Below are 6,407 nucleotides of genomic sequence, written 5' to 3' on the forward strand. Positions count from 1 at the left end.
CCCACCTGCAACACCACCATGCAATGGTCCGAGAACCCCACGGGAACCGTCTGCAACGAAAAAACCGAACCACCCCCAGTAGGCACGTAAAAACGATCGAGGCGAGAGCAAGCCCCACGCGAGAGAAAAGTATACTCCAAAGGACCCCCTTGCAACACTGCCGCATCCCGAAACCCGCAACTCTTCAAGGTAGCAGTCAAAGCCGGCGAGATATTCGCTGGACGAAGACTATTGCTATCCCGCGGCGATGTAATACAATTAAAATCCCCCCCCAAAATCATCCCCCTCGTATCGTGCCGCAAAAAATGCAGCACATCACGGGAAAAGAAAACCTCCCGGTTCTGCCTCTGCGCCGCCCCAGATGGCGCGTACACATTCAAGAGAGAGACCTCAGACCCCAAAAAGGAGACCCGAACTAACAGCACCCGACCACTTTCGTCCATCTCCGTGTGAAGCACGGAAATCGGGGCCCGCTTAGAAAGCAGGATCAACGTACCTCCACGCAAGCCACGCGAAGGGTTTAACACCACCGTAAACCCCTCAGCCAACACATGTAACAACCCCACGTCCTGCACATTGTGCTCCTGCACAAAAGCCACATCCACCCTCCACTCACGCAGCATCGACACCAGGCCCAATTGCACAGCCATAGAACGCAACCCATTCACATTCAGCGAAGCACACGTTAATGTAGGATCCATCGGGAAAAGAGATAAACCCTATCTAACCACAAAACCGTCATACCGGTCCGGCCGACACCCCGCGTACGGAAGCAGTAGCAGCCGCCACCGGGTTCCCAGGCGACGGAGACGCACTCCCCACAGGGGGGGGGAGGCCAGAGTCCTTCCGGAGCTTCACCACAAGGCCGCGATCAGCACTGCCACAGTCCCCCGGATCCACTACCGCCCACTCCGGGCCCCGTACCCCAGGGGACCCACATACGAGATCACCAGGAGGGTCCACAACACACCCTCCACCACCCGGCACCGACGGGTCTACTACAGACACCGTCACACCCTCACCATCACCGACACTCGCATCAGGCTCTAACCTCCGCACCGAAGGCCCTCGGTCCCCGGAGCGACCACTCCTGTTCGTCTTCCGGCGCTTCGTCAGAGAGCCAGGTTGACCCTGGACAGCAGTGGTGGAAGGACGACGAGAGGGGCGACCCCCTTCCAAGAACTCATCTGCTTCCAAGGGTTCCACACCAAGTGCACCAGAATCTGGCGCGACATCCTCCACCGGTGACAAAACAGGGCCACGCCCCACCGAAGCGCCAACATCGACGGCTATGGCAACTGGAGGCGGATGCACCTCCACATGCGTGACCACCGCACTACCACCCACACCAGGGGGGTCCACAGACATCGGACCCGACACGTCAGCACCAGTGGGGCACACCGCACCCACAACGCCATCACCGGTAGGTGCAGGAGGAGGGTTCAACCCGGCAGGAGCATCCCCCAGGTCCACAAGGCCATGTAGAGGTGGAAAATCCTCCTCTCGGAAGACATTGACCAACCGGACGGTGCCATTACGGCAACCAGCAGCCAGGTGTCCAGCCATACCGCACCGAAAACATGTGCGCTCTTGTCCCGCATAAAAGCACTGCACCTTGAACCCCAGCAGCACCATCGACGACGGGATCGCCTTCCTCAGCTTCATGGTAACCGTGCGGATACCCATCAGGACGCCACGAAGACGGCCAGACTTCAGCACATTTGCCCGACAGGCGAGAACACTCCCATATCCTCCTAAGAACCGGCGGAGCAGGCTCTCTGGGAACTCAAACGGCAGCCCCCGCACCACCACAAAAGTCACTGGAACACACAAATCCGTTACAGTAACCGTACCCGCCGCGCCAGGCAAGGGTACAGTACGCCCATCATACTTGTCGACCACATCCCGGTACACCACAGCGTCAGTCAGCTTAACCAAGGCCCGATGTTCCCCAGCCAGCTGCACACCACACACATCTGCAGGGTTGACACCCAGCACATCCAGGAGAGCAACCTCCAACAACGAGTAGTTCACCTGACCAGAGAAGGCCAGCTCAACCGTATCCACACGCCTTATAGGCGGCATGGGCAACGCCATCCCGCCGGCCCACCAGGCCAGAGGCCCACAAAAAACGCCACCAGCTGTGTGCACGCCAAACGTCCAGGCAAGACTGAGGAGCGAATGTAAACAGAACCGCTCCGCACGGCTGCCAAACAGCCAATACTGGCTGGAAGTGGTAGTTTGGTGATCGACAAGAGTGGTGCGCCGACAGCGAGGGGGTTTGGAGAGCGTGTGTAGGGTACATATACCCCCTGTAGAAACGTATTCTGTTATATATATACTACTCTTGAATGTAGTATCTTGATGTTATAAACGTACTGAAGTAACATGATGTAGGAAAGAGCAGGCCAAATCTCTCTTGAAAAGAGATTACTGTCACAATATATATATAAATATATATATATATATATATATATATATATATATATATATATATATATATATATATATATATATATATTAGTATATTTTGGTAGCAGTCTTTCCTGTAGACATATATTATTAAATATGACCGAAAAAGTAAGATTAATAATTCTAACACGAATTTTCTCAATCTTTCGTACATTTTGCTTCACTGTTGGAGGTAAATAAAAAATCAATTCTCCAAAATTCATTTTTATTTCTAGTCTGACGCGACACGAGCGCGTTTCGTAAAACTTATTACATTTTCAAAGACATTAGTTCACAAATACACAACTGAATAGAACTTACGCATCTCCGATTTTATATCTACATTTGAGTGAGGTGGAAGGGGTGATGTGGCATTAACACAAGACAGAACAAGATGTGGTATTAATAGGGTATTAATTTCATCAACACAAGACAGAACAAGAGTATTAATAGGGTATTAATTTCATCAACACAAGACAGAACACGAAACAATGGATATTGAATAGAAGTGTTTGTAGAAAGCCTATTGGTCCATATTTCTTGATGCTTCTATATTGGAGCGGAGTCTTGAAGTGGGTAGAATATAGTTGTGCAATAATTGGCTGTTGATTGCTGGTGTTGACTTCTTGATGTGTAGTGCCTCGCAAACGTCAAGCCGCCTGCTATCGCTGTATCTATCGATGATTTCTGTGTTGTTTACTAGGATTTCTCTGGCGATGGTTTGGTTGTGGGAAGAGATTATATGTTCCTTAATGGAGCCCTGTTGCTTATGCATCGTAAAACGCCTAGAAAGAGATGTTGTTGTCTTGCCTATATACTGGGTTTTTTGGAGCTTACAGTCCCCAAGAGGGCATTTGAAGGCATAGACGACGTTAGTCTCTTTTAAAGCGTTCTGTTTTGTGTCTGGAGAGTTTCTCATGAGTAGGCTGGCCGTTTTTCTGGTTTTATAGTAAATCGTCAGTTGTATCCTCTGATTTTTGTTTGTAGGGATAACGTTTCTATTAACAATATCTTTCAGGACCCTTTCCTCCGTTTTATGAGCTGTGGAAAAGAAGTTCCTGTAAAATAGTCTAATAGGGGGTATAGGTGTTGTGTTAGTTGTCTCTTCAGAGGTTGCATGGCTTTTCACTTTCCTTCTTATGATGTCTTCGACGAAACCATTGGAGAAGCCGTTATTGACTAGGACCTGCCTTACCCTACAGAGTTCTTCGTCGACTTGCTTCCATTCTGAGCTGTGGCTGAGAGCACGGTCGACATATGCGTTAACAACACTCCTCTTGTACCTGTCTGGGCAGTTGCTGTTGGCATTTAGGCACATTCCTATGTTTGTTTCCTTAGTGTAGACTGCAGTGTGGAAACCTCCGCCCTTTTCCATGACTGTTACATCTAGAAAGGGCAGCTTCCCATCCTTTTCCATCTCGTAAGTGAAACGCAGCACGGAACTCTGCTCAAATGCCTCCTTCAGCTCCTGCAGATGTCTGACATCAGGTACCTGTGTAAAAATGTCGTCAACATACCTGCAGTATATGGCCGGTTTCAAGTTCATGTCGACTAAGACTTTTTGCTCGATGGTACCCATGTAGAAGTTTGCAAACAGGACACCTAGGTATCCATCGACGATAGTATCCGTACCCGCATTGAACAACACCTCGAGATCCTCACAGACCAACATCACCTCAGCACTGAAACAAGGATTATCAAGAAACTAACAACATTATATGGAGGACCTATGGCAATTCCACGACCAAGAGATGGCTTCCTGAACCTTGCAGGAATTAACCTCACTGAGGACCAAGTCACTCTCCTAAATCTGGGCATAAACTGTCATGTTATGTCCAGACCGAGTGAGATGGCCCGGAAAGTAGAGTTGGAAATTCTGTTGGACGACATTCGACCTCGAGACACAAAAGAAGGTCACTACCAAAGATACCTTACAAGCAGAACTTATTACAGAAGGAGGAAAGAATCGAGGCAACTGCAGAAGCACCATACTGTCCCCCGAGCTTAAAGCGGCAGCTAAAAACCTTCGTGAGAACAAGGAGATAGTTGTCAGGAGAGGTGACAAGTCGCCAATATATGTCATTCTTAAAAAAGACGAATATCTGGCGAAAATGAACATCATACTCTCTGACCAAACTAAGTTCCAAAGGGTAACGAAGGACACTACAGCCGAATTAAAAGCAAAGGTCAACAAACTGATCGAAACTGTGAACGCCAAGAAATCCGGACTCCACCTGCCAAAGATCATTGGGGAATATAAACCTGGATATGCGTATGGAAATGTCAAGACGCACAAGCCTGGAAACCCACTTCGGCCAATCATTAGCCAGATACCCACACCCACGTACAGATTGGCGAAGCGACTCAACGGCCTGCTGACTCCTTATGTTCCTTGCGCCTTCAGCCTGAAGTCTCCAAAGGAATTTGTGGACTTACTGCGGGGCGCACGGGCCACAGGGATAAGAGCCTCGTTGGACGTAGAATCGCTGTTTACCAACGTACCTGTGGACGAGACAATCGGAATGATAGCCGACAGAGTGTATCGTGATCCAGCCTGTACTCCCCTTGACATGCCAGAAAGTATTCTGAGGAAACTACTCCAAGCTTGTACTAAAGAGGCACCCTTCTTGAGCCCGGATGGGCACATGTATAAGCAAGTAGATGGGGTCGCCATGGGTTCTCCCCTAGGTGTCCTGTTTGCAAACTTCTACATGGGTACCATCGAGCAAAAAGTCTTAGTCGACATGAACTTGAAACCGGCCATATACTGCAGGTATGTTGACGACATTTTTACACAGGTACCTGATGTCAGACATCTGCAGGAGCTGAAGGAGGCATTTGAGCAGAGTTCCGTGCTGCATTTCAATTACGAGATGGAAAAGGATCGGAAGCTGCCCTTTCTAGATGTAACAGTCATGGAAAAGGGCGGAGGTTTCCACACTGCAGTCTACACTAAGGAAACAAACATAGGAATGTGCCTAAGTGCCAACAGCGACTGCCCAGACAGGTACAAGAGGAGTGTTGTTAACGCATATGTCGACCGTGCTCTCAGCCACAGATCAGAATGGAAGCAAGTCGACGAAGAACTCTGTAGGGTAAGGCAGGTCCTAGTCAATAACGGCTTCTCCAATGGTTTCGTCGAAGACATCATAAGAAGGAAAGTGAAAAGCCATGCAACCTCTGAAGAGACAACTAACACAACACCTATATCCCCTATTAGACTATTTTACAGGAACTTCTTTTCCACAGCTCATAAAACGGAGGAAAGGGTCCTGAAAGATATTGTTAATAGAAACGTTATCCCTACAAACAAAAATCAGAGGATACAACTGACGATTTACTATAAAACCAGAAAAACGGCCAGCCTACTCATGAGAAACTCTCCAGACACAAAACAGAACGCTTTAAAAGAGACTAACGTCGTCTATGCCTTCAAATGCCCTCTTGGGGACTGTAAGCTCCAAAAAACCCAGTATATAGGCAAGACAACAACATCTCTTTCTAGGCGTTTAACGATGCATAAGCAACAGGGCTCCATTAAGGAACATATAATCTCTTCCCACAACCAAACCATCGCCAGAGAAATCCTAGTAAACAACACAGAAATCATCGATAGATACAGCGATAGCAGGCGGCTTAACGTTTGCGAGGCACTACACATCAAGAAGTCAACACCAGCAATCAACAGCCAATTATTGCACAACTATATTCTACCCACCTCAAGACTCCGCTCCAATATAGAAGCATCAAGAAATATGGACCAATAGGCTTTCTACAAACACTTCTATTCAATACCCATTGTTTCTGTTCTGTCTTGTGTTGATACTTTTAATACCCTATTAATATCCCCTCATGTTCTGTCTTGTGTTAATGCCACATCACCCCTCCCACCTCACTCAAATGTAGATATAATAGCAGAGATACGTAAGTTCTAATCAGTTGTGTATTTGTGAAGT

The sequence above is a fragment of the Procambarus clarkii genome, chromosome 25, assembly GCF_040958095.1.
Source record: "Procambarus clarkii isolate CNS0578487 chromosome 25, FALCON_Pclarkii_2.0, whole genome shotgun sequence".
NCBI classification, from domain to species: domain Eukaryota; kingdom Metazoa; phylum Arthropoda; class Malacostraca; order Decapoda; family Cambaridae; genus Procambarus; species Procambarus clarkii.